Source organism: Macaca nemestrina, chromosome 14, assembly GCF_043159975.1.
Source record: "Macaca nemestrina isolate mMacNem1 chromosome 14, mMacNem.hap1, whole genome shotgun sequence".
Taxonomy (NCBI): domain Eukaryota; kingdom Metazoa; phylum Chordata; class Mammalia; order Primates; family Cercopithecidae; genus Macaca; species Macaca nemestrina.
Genome location: NC_092138.1, coordinates 61,185,466 through 61,204,469, shown reverse-complemented (window position 1 = coordinate 61,204,469; position 19,004 = coordinate 61,185,466). Strand labels below are relative to the sequence as shown.

Sequence of the window (19,004 nt, the reverse complement as noted above, 5' to 3'; positions counted from 1 at the left end):
ATTTTCTAGTCATTTTAAAAACACTTCTACAGAATTATATATTCATTTAAATTTGGCATGCCATTCTTTCTCTTAGCATTTATAATAATGCTATCATTCATAGTTTTGTTAAACGTTGTTTATTCAAGTTGAATCATTTTCTCTTTTTACTCTTTCGTATTTTTTTAATCACTCTCTTTTAGATGTGTCTCATCCATTTCAAGAATAGAGTTTTGCTTTGTTAACCCATTTGAAGTTATTTTTAATAACTGCATTTATGCCATTTAAATTTATTGATATGAAAATAAGTTTAGTCTTCTATTACTTATTTTTTCCATTTAAAATTTTTGCTTTGGATTTCTTTCTGTGCTCACTGCAGCTTTAAGCTTCTGAGGTTGTACTCTTCATATTTAAAGTCAGTTATTCTGGTATTTAAGAAGTTTATGAACAATGATATACTTCAGTGCTTACCTTTATAATTATATATTCATAAAATATCTGTAATTCCTCTATTTCACGCAGGCTATATATTTTACTATGCTCCCTTCTATGTTCCCACTGCCCTACCACTTTTTAATTATATGAGATTTATCTTTGGTTATCAAATATCTTTCTAATGTACAGTTATTTTTGGGGCAGATTGATTTCCAATTGCCCCAGTTCTTTACTTCTCCCTGTATCTATGCCCCTTGACTATATACCTTTGCAGTTCCCTTTGAGGCAGAGTTCATTTCCCTGCCTCTTAATTCTGAATTTGTCCATGTGACATATTTGTGAGCACAACTGCAATGCTCTGTAGGAATTTCAACAAATAATAAGAATGATTTGTAGAGTTTGGAAAAAATAAATCATTAAATATCAGGCCCGATTTCAAATCACATAATCTCATTTTCCATTAATATACAAACAGTTTTATTTTCTAACTATTTTCAGTCCACTAGAAGTTATGTCTTAAATACTTAGTAATAAAAAGTATAACATGCGCTCATTTCCTTCAAATAGTTTATAATCTCATATGTAAGAACCAGAAACATGAATACAGTATAGAGTACAGAAAGGGAAATGTGTTCACCTTTTCATTTCAGCTGCATGGTCATTACTGGTGCCGAGAATTTTATATAACTAGTGTTTTTAAAAATTATCTTTATAAATAATGAAACTGAGACTAAGAGACATTAGATAATCTGCCATATCATGCAATACTTACACAGTGGAGTAGGAATTTAAACCTATAATATCTAAATGAAAAAACAAAAGTGTATCACTGTTCTCCAGAGAAACAGAAGCATTGTATGTATGTGTATATATACACACCTTCAAACCCAAAGGTCATCTGCTGCAATACTGCCTCTTGCTTGGGAGGAGGCCAGTCTTTTGTTTTATTCAGGCCTTCAATTGATTACATGAGGTCTACCTACATTGTGGAGAGCAATCTGCTATACTCAAATCCCACTGATTTCAGTGTTAATCTCATTCAAAAATACCCTCACATAAATGTCTAGAATGTTTGACCACATCACTGGGCACCATGCCCAGCCAAGTTGACACATAAAATTAGCCATCACAATATGCCTGCTTTCCACTACAAATACTGACTCCTTAGGACATACATGATTATGTAATATGATATTTCATGTTACCAGGGACTGTACAACATTATGGGTTGATGCATTTAGTGAAGGAGTTATTGATTTGTGCAATGCTCAAGTTTTTAACAAAGTGGAAAAATAAAAATTCGCATCTTATCTGTCTGAGAGTAAATCTCATTCACTTAGCCAAAAGGATACATTTTTCTCTCAATGTGACACTTCCCGAAGTTCACTTCTGTACTTAGTAAAGTGAAATTTGCCCCATCCTTGTAAATAGCAAAGAAAGATTCAGCCTACTAGAATGCAAACTATTTTGTCTGACCCTTTGTTACAGAGGCAGAGTTTTGAGGACATGTGGAAATGGGAAGTTGAGACACTTGGAAACTTGCAATTCGTGGTGAGCCCTCTGACATCAGGCCTGGATATGGACGCAAATGATGTCAGAAATGTTGTAAAGTATAAAAATATCCCACATTTCTGTCCTCCAAATAGCACAGGCTTCTAATAATTAATAATTAAAGTCATAATTCCTCCCACCCCACACTAAGAATAATCGAATGGCAGACAGCATTATAAGATTTTATTGCCAGAGTACTATTGAAAACCTAGTGAATATATTCTCAGGATTTGCAGCTTTTACGCAGTGCTTTCAAAAGACACCCTAGACCTAAGATTTTTGGTTGATAAAGTAATTATTTATATTTTTATAATTTTCAAAAAACACATCTGCAGAAAGTATATTCCAATGGATATTAAAAGTCCCTTGTTAGGAGAGAAGCTAAGGAAGCCTTGTATTTTAAACAATTTTGTATATGATCACGTGTAACTACTGAAGTTGCTGTATAATATAGGAAACAATTTTAAAATGAAAATAGGATATTAACACATTAAAACATAGTATAGAGAAATATAGTAATTACTGATAAAAGGAATGATGAATCATAGAAATTAGACCAGAATTGGTTTTACTCACGGTCTATTCATATGTACATTTCAAAGCAATATATATTAAATGTAACAGATGCTTTTATGAATATTATTTATTTTCTGTACAGAAGTATAAGTGGAATAAATTCTGTAAATGCCACAACTATTTTTAGTTATGAAATAATGCTCTATAATTTACGTAGCCAAGAGCATGATTTCTTATTACCTAGCACATTAATTCAAAGTTGTGGGGTGAAATTCCATTAAGGTGAGAGAAAGTCATATTCATCTATTCAAGTTGCAGTATGACTAATTCACTTCGTTCTGTTGTCTAAAATAAAAATACACTAATTGTGCAAAAAATAGTGTGTGTTGAGTTACAGCTGTATGTTGTTTGGCCTAAATGAAGCTTTGTGTGATCAAGAATCTTTATGCAGTACCTGCCTAGTCATTTGTAAACTTCAAGAAACATCTCTAAGACTACATTTAACATTTATGAAGAAAATCTATCATGCTCACTGGATATATATACACATTTATGACTTTTTATCACAACCTGGCCTTTGATGTGTGGCAATCTCTGTATCTGTCTTTTAATTACCTCTCTTACCTTTTTCACATTAGATATTCCAAACTTTGATGCTTAAGTACAATTTACCCACTCATCATTCATTCTTAGAAATGTAAATGCTTTATAAAAGCAATGCCATTTCTCGCCTTACACATTTTAGAAAACAATAATTGAGGCCATAGGCCTTTATGATGACAAGCCAATAGACTATTTCTCCATGCGGATAGTATGAATGGACTATAGTAATGGTATCCCTTTCCATTGGCACTACTCTCCGACTCTTCAGGCCACCCTCTAGCCCTCTGCAAAATCCTTATCCAAAGAGTCACTCACATGTGTTCTCAGAACTGCTCAGTCAGGTACCATATGGCATCTGTCAGACATTGCCTTTGTTACCTATGCTAGGAAATGTCTGCCCACCAGGCAGCTCTGCTCTCCTGGGCACCAGTGCCACAGCCACTTGTGTACTGTTGCGTTGGCCAAGTGTCAACATGATGGCTGAGTGCTTCTGTTCCTTTCATTGAGTGCCACCATGCTGCCAAGCCCTGCTGACATCACGTGCCAGGCACAACAGCGGACCATCTGGCACTATGGCTTCTGCCATCTCTTTCCAGGAGCTGCTAGAAAAGAGGGCACAGAATTTAAACCTATCAAGTGGCCCGTGATAACATGGGGGAGAATAAACCCTACTTCTTCACTTAATATTATACTCTGACAGAGGGGACTTAAGTATCCTCCTGTGTTTTCTGAGATTTTCCTGAAATTTGTTCATTATCTTACTCAAAGTCCTGTTTTTACATAGGACCTAGATATGAATTCATGAGAACTTAGAGATGATCATATTTGAGTGACAAAACTTACAAAAATGATTTAATCCATGAAGTGTCATGTTAAAAGAATGAATAAATTCATTAATTGCTTGTTTTGCCTCAGACTTCCTCAGGTAGACCCCAAGGTAAGGATTTGCAAGCAAATACTTTATTAAGTGTTCCCAGGAGAAAACAGTAAGGGAGCGCAAAAAGCAGAACCAGGAAAAGGAAGAGGTCAAACAAGGGTGTGATTTTGGATAAAATCCTGGCTCCAGTCTGATGCCATGGGGAGCTCTGTTGTGCAAACTATGCCTCAGAGTTTCTTCTATGAGGAGGTGGGATTTCTATTTTTTAATGTTTTTTAAAATGGCAAAAATTGTATATTTATCATATACCACATAATGTTTTGCTATATGTAGACATTGTGGAGTGGCTAAATCAAGCTAATTCACATATGCATTACCTCACACTTTCCATCAGTCATTGGCTATGACTGCCCTGAAGTGCGGAAAATCAAACATCAAGCACTTTCCACTGTCTGAGCAGGCAACAGTGGCTCAAGTAGCCTGGGCCATTTGTTTGAAGGCAGTCACAGATGCTAGCTATTAGAAGCAAAAGCACATACATGCCAAGGGAGGGATGCACAGAAAAAGTTGAAGGGGTCCCAGGAGATCTTGGCAGGGTACTGATAGGGTCCACTGCACTCATTTACTAGTGATGGCTTGCTTCGTTTCTCAATATGAGAATAAAACAATCCTGAAGCCAGCAGAGCCAAAATAAGCCACAATGCTTTTAGAATTATATGTTCATTTTAGTTTAAGGTGACTTAAAAAAAAAAAAAAAAAAAACTAAACTAAACTTCACCAAAAGGATTTTCTCATATTTATTTCATAGAATCATATATTTTTGAAACCAAAGGGAACTTAGTGACTATGAACCACCAACTTGAGTTCTACCCTGTCCCACAGCCTCACAACTGTCTAGAAGAGTGTCACCTTCCAGATGTTGAACTTGTTAATAGAGCATCTATAACAGCTGTCTTTCTGTTACCACTTTTATACTATTTTCACTAAGTTATTTAGCTTGCAAAATATTTCAAAATATAGAAAGAACAAAGAATAACAGGTACCCATGTTCTCATCAATCATTTAAATAGATATTATTTGGCCAAAAATTGGCTGAGGGATCTTTTTTCTGATACAAAACAGAACATGTTATAAATTCACATACAGTGTCATCCTTCACCTTCACCAGTACTTTCAGTAATAACTTCTCCTACAAAATGAATCACTCTTTGAAAAGGGCATGTTATTATTCTTTAGCTTTTTTTTTTTTGTAATGTTGCTACATTTGTTTGTAGAAAAATATGTGAATATTATCACACTTTAACTTTTTAAAAAGATTTATTATTTCGATACTCATAAATCTAATTTATTCATCTGAGCAGCCTTAGAATGTTTTATTACTTTTCCTGAGTGAAGGACACGGTAAGGTTGTGTTCCTGTTTTAGTATTAATGAAAACAGTGCCAATGAGATTTTATGCCTATTTTATATTTAAGCAGTTTTTTTCTATAGGAAATGTGGTATTGTTAGGTTGTAGTATACATGCATTGTCAACCTTTTTTTTTTTTTTTTTTTTTTTTTTTTGAGACAGAGTTTCACTCTTGTTGCCCAGGCTGGAGTACAATGGCACAATCTTGGCTCACTGCAACCTCTGCCTCCTGGGCTCAAGTGATTCTCCTTCCTCAGCCTCCTGAGTAGCTGGGGTTACAGGCGTGCACCACCACGCCTGGCTATTTTTTGTATTTTTGGTAGAGACAGGGTTTCACCATGTTGACCAGGCTGGTCTTGAACTCCTGATCTTAGATGATCCACTCGCCTTAGCCTCCCAAAGTGCTAGGATTACAGGCATGAGCCACTGCACCGGTCACATCTCTGACTTTTTAAGTTTTACTCTTTAGAAATATATTTTAAAGGAATTTCTTGTTTACAAAAATAATTTATAAATTATCTTAAAAAGTCATAATATTTATTTTAAAATAATTTATTACTTAATGTACCTGAAACATCATCTTTAAGATAATGGGAAATTATGATTTGGGTTAAGTGTGTTTATTTATTTGATTGCTTTTTATTTAACTGAATCGAAATTTCATTTGCTGTGAATTATTATGATATCATTAAGGTTATGGATGCCTAATATTAAAATTGAGTTAGCTGTGGACTTGGAAAGTGCAAAAACCTTTCAAATCTGCTCCAATTTTTCACTCATAGGGTATCTCCTAAATCAGATTGGTTTTTTTTATGACTAGCCATATGTAGGTTCTATTTTCTTTTCCTTTCCCACTAAATAAATTTTGGACATGTGTTAAGTCTATCTCTAGAAACATGTTCATATACAGCCCTCCAACTCTCACATCTAAGCCTAAAAGTGCTGTGCTTGGAAATTGATAGAAAGGTATGCTTTTAGTTCTATCTCAAATTTATTTCTCATGCATATCTGTCTTTTAAAGCACAAACTCTTTATGCATATGAGTAAATGCTGACAATGCCAAAAGCTATCCAATACAACATAAAAGAGTTAAGGTTTCCAGTTCTCTTGATATTTTCTCCAAGGCTTTCCTCTTTGAGTATAGATGGGTATGGTGTTGTGTTGAAAGGGGTATGATATTAGTGAAAAGGGATTTGCTTTGCTCTCTAAATTTAAAACTAGTTCTATTTTATAAACCATCCTCTTCTGAATCAGGTTTGCACTAGAATGCTGTCTGAATTCCAGGGCAAGGAAGTCTTCTTGTAGCCAGTAAAATCTCAGAATATTCTGTCACCTTGTGGTCTTTGTCTTAACCTTAATTATCTTAGAATTTTAGAGTCCATGATGACGTTAGGGAGTGAGTATTGAGATGAAACATGAAAGGATTATAGGTTAAAAAAAAAATTCATTGAAGGATTAAAAATAAAAGCCAATTCATGTAATATTCAGGGTACTTTCATATAAAAATTTATTAAATGATAAACCCCAATTCTAGATGGTTAGTAGATAATTATTATTCCCATTTTACAGATGAGAAGGCTGAGGCTCATAGAAAATAGATCATTTGTCTAAGACTAAGAGCTTGGTTGGAGGTTTTATGATTCGTGCTAGTACTTATTACTCAATATAGTCAGATGGCATTTAAGTTTTGAGAATTATATTACAACAAACCTTGAAGACATCAGTTCAAAATATTAATAAGATCTTCAGTTTTTTCTCCAACCACTTAGAGTACATCAGCAACCTTGATGATTCCGATCAAGGTAGGTGATTCCAATGGAACTCTTCAATTTCAGCATATTTCTTGTCTTCTGACCTACATAAGCAAATTGTGTTGCTGGCACAGGAATTAAAAGCAGCCACATTGTAGTCTCTCTAGAAACAAAGTAGTATAGGATTTAAGAGCATAAACTAGGCTCACGATTCAGTTGCCTGGGTTCACATCTGAACTCTGTGATTTATTGTTATTATTTATCATATAACTATGGAACAAGTATTTAACTTCAATTTCCTCTTCTGTAAAGTGGAGATAATAATAGCACCCACCTCACAGAGTTGTTGTGATGAAGACATGAATCATAGAGTGCCAGAGAAGCATGCCTGCCGTACAGTATGTGTTATATACTTGTGTGATGTTCTTGTTATTATTATAGTAAGGGAATACTGTAGTTAGAAAGTACATGTTCAGGCATAGGTTCTCTAAGAGGTTGTCTGGACCATCCAGTCTGTGCACCAGGATCCTGTCCATAAAATGGCTGCCAAGCCTTCCCCAAAAGCTTCTTCATTGACTCAACAATAAGAGTCAAAGTAAAGTGTTGTTCAGTGACCCAATCTTGTTTTTATTATTCTTTCATTTATCATTATATCTTCAGTGACTTCTGCCTCCCTAGTTTAGCTATTGTTTATATGCTGATAACTTTAAAACGATGTCTTCAGTTTTGATTTCCCTGATGGGAGGGGGATCAATGTGAGCTTTTCCATCAAAGCCAAGCTGAGTATAACAAATGTTGGGATGCCCTTAAAAATATAACTTAAGAAATAATTATCCTGATTTGTCTTTGTATTTTTCACAGTGGAATGCAGGGTACTTCTAATGTTAAGAACTTAGAAGGCGCTAAATACATGTTAAATAAATGAAATTAATTTTGTAAATTCTTAAAGAAGCAGCTGCTCCCTGTGCCTGTCTAAATTATTAAATATAAATTTCTTAATATAAAGTTTAAACTTTGAGAAAAATACCTCTTCATAAATTGAAAAACTCATCATTGTTTATAAAATGCAGCCACAGAGTTCTGTGCTTCCCTGAAGAACACACCATGTGTTCCCAACAACTTCTCAGAAGTAAAATTCATTAACCAGCTGTTCTTTGGTTTATGTAAATTACTTTTCCTGGAAGAACTCAAAACTGTAACCAATCAATCACTCAAAAGATCAGTGAGTGCGGTTAAGTCGATAATGCTCCCAATAAAGTCAACATTCCATATATCTGTTTCTGTTACTGATCTGTGATCCTGGAAACAATTTCATGTTTGTTGTGCCTCATTCTTTCTAATTTTAAAATAAGGTCATAATTGATATTTCAAAAATTACATAAGATCTGCTAAGTAAAAGATAAATTACATTGATAATTAAATAAATTATATAATTTAAGGTGGTTTGGCCATAAATTACAACCTCATGGGATTCCAAATAATCAAAACATTATTCAAGAGACAATCATATCTTAGGGAAGTTTTTGAACTTCTCCCCCAACCCCATAATTTCATAACAATAAGTCCATGAAATAGGTATTATTATCTCTGTTTTAGAAATCAAGAAACTGAAAACCAGAGTGGAGAAGAATGATTAGAGCAAAAAGAGAGTGTGTGGGTAGTGGTGCCAGTAGAAAAAGGGGAGAAATAAAATGGATTCAGGGAAATTGGAGGAGTAAAGAACTTCTTGAAAGAAGGAGTGGTTAATAAAGTCAAATATTAAAGAAAAATTATGGAAGATGAGATAGAGAATTAGTTCTGACTTATGTTAATTAGAGGATTCTGGTAAATTTGGTAACACTCACTTTAGTGGGAAGGCAGAGGAGGAGACCAGAGTGCTAGAAGCAGAGGAATAGTGGGAGGCGAGGAAGCTGATCAGCAAATATGCTCCACTGGGGAAACAAGGCAAAGGTGAGATACGAGACTGAACAATTGCGTGAGGGAGGCAGCTTCTCAAGAAAGTTTTATGATGTTTCTCATTATTTTTCTTTTTTGTTAGTTTTACTATTGACATTGCTCTGGGACTTTTATGTGATTACAAGCAGGAACCAGAGAAGGGGAGAACCCCCCCAAAAATAGTAAATAGGTTTGATGATGGAGAAGGTCCCTAAGGTGGCAGGAAATTATTGAATCCCAAGCCCAGGTGAGAGACTTCAATTTCAATCAGGAGCAAAGCATAAAATGTCAGGGGCAGATAGAGATGAACATAAACAAAATAGATTTGGGATAGACTGGGAAGTTGAGTTCTCTTAAGGACAAAACAGAAGGCCCAGTCCCCTGGGACTGTATTTCCCAGGGGCTCAATGTCCGACGTGTCTGATATACCTTCATTAAACTTAAACAAATGAGGATATTAGGGACTCTACAACTGGATATTTTAGATAATCAGAGAAAATTCTGAACCAGTTAGATGCAGACATGCCAAGCAAGTCATGGAGGAAAGGGTTAACTTAGCAGGCCTAGGTTGCTGAAACACTGTGCATTTAAAAAAAAAAAAAAAAAAAAAAAAAAAAAAGCCCTGTCTTTAGGACTGGCTACTGGGAGATAACCTCTGAACCCTTAGAAAATAAAATATTCCCTGCTAAGAATGTTTTTGTATGCCTGAAAAGTGTGACTAGATATGTTTATCCTAATAATATGATTTATGGCGAACACATATTTTTGTTTTGGGTGCTGGGATCTGAGTAGCTGAGGTCGGTTCACATGAGAACTACTTACATGCATGTAGACCTCAAGGCTTAGGTGAGGTTCCCTCAACCGGCATCATTTTGGCCATGGTTGCCACACATCCCTTCTGGGAGAATTGTATGTCCCTGTGTGTCTCTGCTGGAGGAACACCTGAAGTTTGCTTCTTCCTTCTTCTGGACTTCACCCCATGCACATGTTCCGTTTGATGATTTTAATTTTTGTTCTGCCATTGTAATAAAAAACAGGTACTAAGAGTATAATAGCTATCCTGAGTCCTGTGAGTTCTAGCAAATCCTAGAGCATGAAGGTGGCCTCAGAGACACACAACCCACATAATAAATGTTAATTATAAATAAATCAACACAATTTACTTATTTTATTTAGTTATTTTTTTTGAGGCAGAGTCTCGCTCTGTCACCCAGGCTGGAGTGCAGTGGCGCGATCTTGGCTCACTGCAAGCTCCACCCCCCAGGTTCACGCCATTCTCCTGCCTCAGCCTCCCGAGGTAGCTGGAACTACAGGCGCCCGCCATCATGCCCAGCTAATTTTTTTTGTATTTTTAGTAGAGACGGGGTTTCACCATGTTAGCCAGGATGGTCTCGATCTCCTGACCTCACGATCCACCCGCCTTGGCCTCCCAAAGTGTTGGGATTACAGGCGTGGGCCACTGCGCCTGGCCCATAATTTACTATTTTTTAAAAGGTGTTTGTTTTTCATGGCTTAGTGAATTGTTTGTTTATTATTTATTGATGAAGTGCCCACTAAGGTCCAGGCACTGTACTAGGTAGAGAACATAGGTTATGAGCCTATGTCTCCACTCATGGAGCTTGGGAGAAGCACAGAGGTAACAAATTAAGAAAAAAAAACCATCAAGTATGATAAGTGCCAAATAGCAAATATAAACTCACCAACAGACAGACTGAGACGGGGACACTTTGGATGGTATGATCTTCATTGAGAGAGAACTTGCTGGAAAGAACATGCAAAGATCTGGATGGAAGATCAGCAAATTTAAAGGCCTTGAGGGTAAGAATCAGGTTAACATATTTTTTTGAATAGAGAAAAGACAAATTGACTAGAGAATAAATTAACAAGAGGGTGATTTGTAAGAATTGAAATCAGAGCTTGGAAAATATTACACATATATATAGTTGGACTACATATATATTTTTCCATATATAAAAAATAATACTAAAAAATATATATGTAGTCATTTATATATATGAAAATATATGTAGTCATCAATATATAAACATATGTAGTCCAACTATATATATAAACATATATGTAGTCATATATATATAATTGGACTACATATGTTTATATATATATAGTTGGACTAATACATGTTTTTTTAAGTACCCCTTATTAACGTGAACAATCTCTCTCACTTTAGTATATGGAAATCTTTTACTTTATCTTTATGCTCATTGGTATTTTACTGTGGTGTTTTGGTTCAATTTAGTAACTATTAATCATTGCTACCATGTTGACCAGAATGCTTTTCTTTGTATTTGAACTAAATAACACATGGAGAGTACAATGCATTTGAACATAGTTTTTAATCTTCATATTTTCTACTGTAAATAAGATTATTTGAATTTGTAGCATAGTTTTCCATAGAATTATAATAATAATTTTTCAAAATCTCTGTGGTAAACACTTCCTATTTGATTTAAGACAATTAATGGATATATAAATAGGATATAAGAAATCATCTAAAAGCTTTTCACATTGAGTTACTGTCTTGTATAAATACTTCTTGATATAGACACCCATTAATGACATTCCTCTTTCCTTGAGCACCTGTTCCTGGTAAAAACAAGGGCTATATTGATTTGCCGCAATTTATCTTCTCCCAGGATTTTTGTCTTGACAGTGTGAGAAGATTAATTGGAATTAATGGCATTTGCACAGCTAATTAAAGTCACTCTTCCTAAAGTCAAATCAATTCCTTTAATCAGAAGAGTGACAAAGCTTTGCTTACTTGTTATAGTCTGCATGTAAATGTTCCCTGGATAAATCAGAATCTCTGCAAACATTAGGCACTGAATACAGTAAGTACTTGGGTTGGCCGGGAATTTCTGTCACACTTAGTAATTTACAAAATGTCATTTATGCCGCTTATGCATATACTATACATGTTTTAAATTAAGTGCAATAAAACAAAATTTACATGTACTGTATATGTAAATATATAGTTTATCTTTAAAGATACCTGCATGTGTAAATCCTCAGGATAATTCTTAGGTAAATGTATTAGCCCATTTTCACACTGCTGATAAAAGCATACCCCAAACTGGATAATTTATAAAGAATAAGAGGTTTAATGGACTCACAGTTCCACATGGCTGAGGAGGCCTCACAATCATGGCGGAAGGCGAAGAGCAGCAAAGTCACCTCTTACATGGTGGCAGGCAGGAGGGCTTGCATAGGGGAACTCCCTTTTATAAAACCACCAGATCTCGTGAGACTTTTTCTCTATCACGAGAACAGCATGGGAAAGACCTGCCCCCATAATTCAGTTACCTCCCACTGAGTCTCTCCCACAACATGTGGGGGGGAATTATGGGAGCTACAGTTCAAGATGAGATTTGGGTGGGGACACCTCCAAACCTATCAGTAAAGATCACATAATGCAAGAGGAAGCACAGAATTAGTAATTATTGGTCCATTCAGGCATCAAATCTGTATTTAGTTGATATTGTCTGATTTTATCACATTCTGCCAATTCCTTTCTCCACATTGGCTATATATTTATAGAGTAGTTGTCCATTAAAGACTGAATAATTTAGCCAAAATGAATACATATTTCTGAGGGAAAATTTAGGCAGATACATCAAAATTTTGTCTCTGTTGCCGTTCACTGCCAATACAACAATGCCGTAGCATTAAATACAGGAGTGGAGCAATGAGAAAGAGGACCTGTGCATTTCCTTCTTCATTATGTTAGAAATATATATGTTCTAGACAAGAAGGGAGAATAGAGAACACATAAAAAATAAAGCAGGATAGTATTTGGGATGAGCTAAAGACACTTTGTAATATAAGTGACAGTAATATTTGCTCTGTGATAGTGTAAACATCAAACACTTATCAAATGTCCCTGGCTATGTGTTTGTTTTGGATACCTCTTGGGCACAGCTTAACAGTCTCTTGGTCTGTCCACTTAGCCCAGTCATGGCTGTAATGTTTTCAGTGGGCTTCAGCGATTTTTAGTACTAAGCAGCTGGCCTCAAATATTTATGGAGTGTTTTTTTCTTTCAGAACTGTCTCTCATTCTGACAACGAACACATGCATTCATGTATGCACAAACTCAAAATGCAGGGAACTAATGCCCCCTCAGCAAACCAAACAATGAGGGGTAGGAAATGATAGATTAATCTGTAACATATTCTATAGGTTCCCAAGAAGGGGGACTAATTAGATGAAACACTTTAGTCACAGATACAGCCGGTTTAAGAAAACCTCTGTGAATTGGCTTACTTGCCTTTCTTGCCTTCATCTTTCCATCTTTTAGTTCTTCACTGTTGCTCTCTGGGACCACTTTTCTATTAACCCAATTAACCTGTATCTTTACGCATCTTTTTTTTTTTTTTTTCTTTTGAGACGAAGTCTTGCTCTGTTGCTAAGGCTGGAGTGACACCGTGCAACCCCGGCTCACTGTAACCTCCACCTCCTGGGTTCAAGTGATTGTTGTGCCTCAGCCTCTTGAGTACGTGGGATTACACATACTCACCACCACACCCAGCTGTTTTTTTTTGTTTTTTGTTTTTGTATTTTTAGTAGCAATGGGGTTTCACCATGTTGGACAGGCTGGTCTTGAACTCAAGTGATCCACCTTCCTTGGCCTACCGAAGTTCTGGGATTACAGTTGTGGACACCCAGCCCACAGCCCTTATTTTATACTCTATGCTCAGGGAATACGGGCTGTGATAGTTGTGATATATGCATGTGATGCTGTAATACTGCAATAAACATAAAATATCTGTAAAAAATAGTGTGAAATAAAAGTGTAAGAACTGATCAAGAAAATAATCCAAGATTTTAAAACCACACAGAACCACTGCTATAGTTTGAAATTTGTCCCCAAATTTTGTGTGTTGAAAATTTATTACCCAGATTCACATGTTGATGGTATGTAGAGGTGGGGCCTTTGAGAGGTAATTAAAATTAGATGAAGTCATCAGAGTGGGGCCCCATGATGGTACTGGTGGCTTGTAGGAAGAAGAAGAAAGACCTGAGCACATACACTCTTGTTCTGTCTTGCCAGATAATGTCCTCTGTCATGTTATAATGCAGCAAGAAGGCTCTTATCAGATGCCAATGCCATACTCTTGGACTTCTCAGCCACCAGAACCATGAACTAAATAAAGTTTCATTGTTTGTAAATGTTCCTAGTATTTTATCATAGCAAAATAAAATGAACTAAGACAACTGCTTTTTTTTTTTTTTTTTTTTTGAAGTGAGGAGGGGAGAGGTCATCCCAACATATGGCATATAAAAATAAATCGATTGGCCTTTGAGAATTTACTATTTTTCATGCATTAATTTGGAACAATTCAAACAACTGATGGTGACAGTACCCTTGGTACATACTTTTGATTGATTAACGATGATGAGAGATGCATTTATCGACTTGGAATCAGGTGATCTCCAGTTACTGAAGCATCACTAATATGTAGATAATATTATTTTTAAATATGTCTTATGGCATTTCTGAGATTGAAGTTAATTTAATTTCATTACAAAGTGACCTATACATGGAGTAAATATATACAAACTTATAGCTAAGTGTCTAATATGTAGAAGACATACCTAATAAATGCTTAAGTAAATATTTAAGCCTGTATATTATCAAGTATTCATACTAACTATATCCCACTGTGTTGTTATCCCACCTGCCTAAGCCAAGTAATTTGTACTCCAACAATCCAGTTAAGTTCACAAAGTTTTGCTCTGATTTTACCTCTTCTAACTATTTGAAATGAGCAACCAGAGATTTAGAGATTTATTTTCTTCTCATATAACTAATGAGAAGTCTATTGGTTATTAAATTAAAGCCCTTACTTTCTAAACTAGGATTAAGAGAAAAAGTTGCTATTCTTTCTCCCCAAAGAGACAAATCTAAAAAATAAAATCTAAAATAACAACCAATATCAGAATTTTCTAGAAATTAGCACAGAAACATCAATCCTCCTCTCAGGTTATACTTTGAATTTAAGTATTGCAGATAATTTTTGTAGGTTTGAGCTGTGAGAAGAACATGTCAATGCCAATTGAGAAAAAAAAGTTAAAAATAACAATAAAACTAAATGAAAAAATCCTCTTGATATACTATATTAATTAAACTATCAATGAAAGAATAACGACTAGAAGTTTTTTGAGGGATTAATACAGGTGAAGTAGAGTGCCTAGTAAGGTAGAACTTTGTGTCTAACTACTTCCACATATATGAGCTCCTAAATAATTTGTCAAGGCTTCCCAGGGCTGACTTCTATAGATAATAGAAATTTTCAGACAGTGGGAGGGAACATAAGAGTGTCTTTTCTTAGTGATGTAAATAAGTCTCCTCTAAAACTCATGTTGAAAAGTAATTGCCGTTGTAACAGTATTAAGAGGTGGACCCCTTGAGAGGTGATTAGGACATGAGGGCTCTGCCCGCTCTTATGAAAGGGAAACTTCAACTTTCTTTTGCCCTTCTACTGTCTGCCCTGTGATGATGCTGCAAGAGGGCCCTTGTAAGATACTGGCACCTTGATCTTGGACATTCCAGCCTCCTGAACTGTGTAAAGATAAAATTCTACTCTATAAATTATCCAGTCTTGGAGATTCTGTGAGAGTAGCACAAATGGGCTGACAAAGGACCTCCTATTTTTTTCCACTGGAAGTCAATAAAGGCTTTCTTCTTAATAACTTAGCTTTGAACATGGCATATATCATTTTGCTTAAGGATACCAGGGTACTTCTGTTAGAAAATTGGTTGAGAAAACATATCCCTTCTGTATCCAGCTATAAAGATAGCAAATCTTATTAGGATAAGCATGTGTGATATGCATCAAGACCCATGATTGGGAAGTAAAAATAAAACTTTTCCAAAACAATTTTCCATGACTCACCGTGATTTGAGTTCTAGGACCACATTAATAATGAAGGAAAGGAGAAAAATGTTCAGGTGTCATTAAGAGGTAGATGGTAAAACCTGTTGCAGTATAATTGAATCCTAGAATGTGATTGTGTGAGTGAGTTTAAGGTTATTACCTTATAAGGGTAATGAAGTTAGGAGTATATCCATTTTAACTAAATAAAGCTGAGAATATGTTTGTTCTTCCTTAAAAATCATTATGATCAGGGGAGGAATCTGTACTCGCACAAGTGGCAGCATTGAGGGAAGAGAGTTTGTTTAGTCACATTTTCATCCATAGCCCCCTCCTAACTAGAAAGAATGTTTTCCCAAGGGAGATAGCAAGTTTCCACAAAAATTGCTTCTTCACTGCAGAGTCTGAGAGTGCAGAGTGGTGGAGGTAATAGAGTTGGGTGTGGGTAATGTAACATAACCTTGCAAAGGGTCTTGGACTCCTTTGGTTAAGGACCTTGAATTGAACATTATACTGAAAGTGATATCAATTTTTTTTTAACAACCTTCTGAAACCTAAGCAAGAGGGTTTGAATATAATTATGCCCTCCCTCAACACTGTATTGCTAGCTACTAGACACAGTTGCCACTGGATAAGCAATTAGTCGCTGGGAAAAACTGGTTCCTCCACCTGGAATGACTGGCATGAAAATTCTCAACTGGCTTTAGCACAGCATGATAGGAAAGAGTGAGACAGATATTTCTTCCCCATCCTTTAGTATGAGTCAGCTCGAGCCAGCTTGTATATTTGTGACGAGGGTGAGGATTGTAGTAAGAGTGAGGATTGTAGTAAGAGAGTGAGGATTAGACCAAAATTGTGGCTAGTCTAGGCATGCTAATATGGTCTCTGAATTTTGTGATATCACCAAACACATTATTCGCCTTCAGATTATATTGTTACCTACTCCAGTTGCATATATAAGGCACCTAGAAGAGGCCTGGAACGTAGTCGTTGCTTACCAATTGTTAGTTGCTGTTGAGGGCTGATCACCATTATTTGATGAATAGAAGTTCTCCTCTGGTTGCCTAGAAATGAGCTGAGAGTCGCCAATTCCTCTTTCTCCCACATTTGGTAGAGAAAGCCCATGAGCTGAGCTCCTGCAAGATCACCAGGAATTGGGCAACTCGTGTTTTTCATCATTGCTCTGGGCATCTGACATTTCTAAAGCCAGAGTATTTGATGCTGAAACACAGAATGTTGATATTGGCTTACAAGGCTACCCCAACATGTATTTTATACAGAGAGAACTCAGGAGGATATTTTGTCCTAGAAATTGTTGTGTAGTCACCTATATGTTGTCCAATCATGTCACTTCTCAGAAGAGGATTGAGGACTCATACAGCATGAATACCTTGTATCTATTGATTCCAACTTGTAGCTGGGAAGGTTTGCTAATATTTTAAGTAAGCCCTTTGGTGAATAGTTACCACTTTCTTTATTATAGGGCATATCATATGTCTAAACGGTAATTATTTCAGGTGTAATAATGATTATCAGTATTCATATATTTTGTTAGCAGTTTTACCTCAATATTGCTAAAGTCTAAGTGGCACAGAGGCTGGACACTTAGATCTTGGCAAGTTTGCTTATAAACCAAGATATTATTTCAAAAAGCACTGGAACAGAAAAAAAAAATTATGCTCTCATGAATTTAAAAAAATGACTGAGGGCTGACAAAGGGGAAATGGAGAAATTATCTCTGTTCCCAGATTCAAAGGTAATAACCAAAAGGGGAGCCAAACTTAAAAAAATGTCTTAAGCCACAGTGCAGAAAGCCACATGGCATTATGAGTATAATTCAGCAAATGTGGAATGAATGCCTGGGCACATGGATAATATTAAAGTATCAATTAGATGCCTCACACTGCCTGACTATGAAATATATTCTAACGTTGTCATAACCAAAACAGCATGATATTGGTAAAAAAAACCAGACACATAGATCAATGCAACAGAGTAGGGAATCCAGAAATAAATCCATGTGCTAACAGCAAACTGATTTTGTAAAAAGACACCAAGGATGTACACTGGAGAAAGAACACCCTATTCAATAAATCGTTCTGGGTAAATTGGATCTCCATATGCAGAAGAATGAAAATGTACACCTGTGTCTCTCACCATTATAAGAATCAACTCAAGATGATTAAAGACTTAAACATAAGACCCAAAACTATAATACTACTTGAAGAAAATACAGGGGAAACATTTCAGGATATTGGTCTAGGCAAGACTTTATGGCTATGACCTCAAAAACAGGCAACAAAAACAAAAATAGACAAAACTACAGTAAACTAAAAATCTTCTGCACAGCAAATAAAACAATAAAGAGACAACTTGCTGATTGGGAGAAAATATCTGCAAACTATTCATCTGACAAGAGACTAATATCCAGAATGTGCAAAAAACTGCAACTACTCAACAGCTTATCATCACTGGTCATTAGAGAAATGTAAATCAAAACCACAATGACATACCATCTCACACCAGTTAGAATGGTGATCATTAAAAAGTCAGGAAACAACAGATGCTGGAGAGGATGTGGAGAAATAAGAATGCTTTTACACTGTTGGGAGTGTAAATTAGTTCAACCATTGTGGAAGACAGTGTGGCGATTCTTCAAGGATCTAGAACTAGAAATACCATTTGACTGAGCAATCTCATTACTGGGTATATACTTAAAGGTTTATATATCATCCTACTATAAAGACACATGCACACATATGTTTATTGTGGCACTATTCACAATAGCAAAGACTTGGAACCAACCCAAATGTCCATCAATGATAGATTGGAAAAAGAAAGTGTAACACATATACACCATGGAGTACTATGCAGCCATAGAAAAGGATGAGATCACACCCTGGAAACCATCATTCTCGGCAAACTAACACAAGAACAGAAAACAAACACCACATATTCTCATAAGTGGGAGTTGAACAATGAGAACACATGGATACAGGGAGGGTAACATAACACACCAGGGCCTATTTGGGTTTGGGGGGCTAGGGCAGGGATAGTAG

At 35.8% G+C, this 19,004-nt stretch overlaps 2 long non-coding RNA genes across 2 annotated transcripts in view; one reads left to right on the top strand and one right to left on the bottom strand.

The window, feature by feature from the left end:
* The window catches only part of LOC139358314 (uncharacterized), a 29,558-nt gene extending 17,288 nt beyond the window's left edge, over positions 1–12,270 (bottom strand). The window contains exons 1-3 of the long non-coding RNA XR_011613073.1: positions 12,186–12,270; positions 10,755–10,836; positions 1,328–1,393 (exon numbers count right to left, since the gene is read on the bottom strand). This is a non-coding gene — a long non-coding RNA (uncharacterized lncRNA). The remainder of the gene's footprint in view (positions 1–1,327; positions 1,394–10,754; positions 10,837–12,185) is intronic.
* Positions 1–19,004, top strand: part of LOC139358313 (uncharacterized) — a 240,892-nt gene that overhangs the window by 141,333 nt on the left and 80,555 nt on the right. The gene's annotated exons all lie outside the window — the stretch shown is intronic.